The sequence below is a fragment of the Theropithecus gelada genome, chromosome 9, assembly GCF_003255815.1.
Source record: "Theropithecus gelada isolate Dixy chromosome 9, Tgel_1.0, whole genome shotgun sequence".
Classification (NCBI taxonomy): Eukaryota; Metazoa; Chordata; class Mammalia; order Primates; family Cercopithecidae; genus Theropithecus; species Theropithecus gelada.
The window spans coordinates 84,338,773-84,339,844 of NC_037677.1; the positions used below are offsets into that span (position 1 = coordinate 84,338,773).

General features: G+C 44.7%; 1 pseudogene; it reads left to right on the forward strand.

The window, feature by feature from the left end:
* Window positions 1-415: 415 nt before the first annotated feature.
* LOC112631058 lies at window positions 416-831 on the forward strand (annotated as a pseudogene).
* Window positions 832-1,072: the final 241 nt, after the last annotated feature.

Here is a 1,072-nt window from a genome sequence, read left to right on the forward strand (position 1 = left end):
ATTTTAAGAGATACATAAGAGGTATTTAAGTAGATCATGCCGGTAGGTCATTTAGTAGTAGTATACAATTAATAAATATTCATTATTACTTGTGTGACAGTGCTTACCCCACACTGTCCTTATAGAAACATATTTGCAGAGACCTGGGGAGAAAATGCAAACATGCCAGAGGGCTTCATAAGACCATACATACCCTTTAATGACTCCATTAAGTGTTATCAACAAATGTTAGTAATAATAAATATAGTTATTATCATTATTGTTCTTATTACAGCCCCATTTTATGTTATTACTGATTTTTTAACAGGGTCATTGAGAAAATAAGACTTCATTTTCAAAATATTTAAATGTCCAGTCAGTTCCTGGCAGCAGCTGCAGCGGCTCTCCTTGCCATTTCCTTTTCACTTTTGGAAACATGGGCTCCCATGTGGCTGTCTTTGATGATGTCATCCAGTTGTTCAGTGACAGGAAAGTGTGCAAGTCTTCAACACTAGAAAAGGCGAAGAAGCGCAAGAAGTTGCTGCTCTTCTGCCTGAGTGAGTACAAGAAGAACATCATTCTCGCAGAGGCCAACAAGATCCTGGTAATTAATGTGGACCAAACCATTGATGATCCCTATACCACCTTTGTCAAGATGCTGACAGGTAAGGACTGCCCTACGCCCCCTATCATGCCACCAAGGACAGCAAGAAGAAGGACCTGGTGTTTGTCTTCTGGGCCTCTGAGTCTGCATCCATTAAGAGCAAAATGATCTATGCCAGCTCCAAGGACACCATCAAGAAGAAGCTAGGGGTCAGCACCATCATCTTCCTGGAGGACAAACCTTTGTGATCCCCTCCAGCCCCTTTCCTGGAGAATCTAGTAGTCCCAGACCTGCCCTCAGGGATTGCAGGCTGCCCCCTTCCTGCCATACTGGAGGGGCTGGGGGAATCCCAGCAGAGGGAAGGCACTCCCTTTACCCCCATTGCCAAACAGACCCCCAACTCCCTGGATTTTCCTCCTCTCTCCATCCCTGACAGTTCTGGCCTTCCCAAACTGCTTGGATATTCTGCTTCCTCTTGGGTTGAAGCAG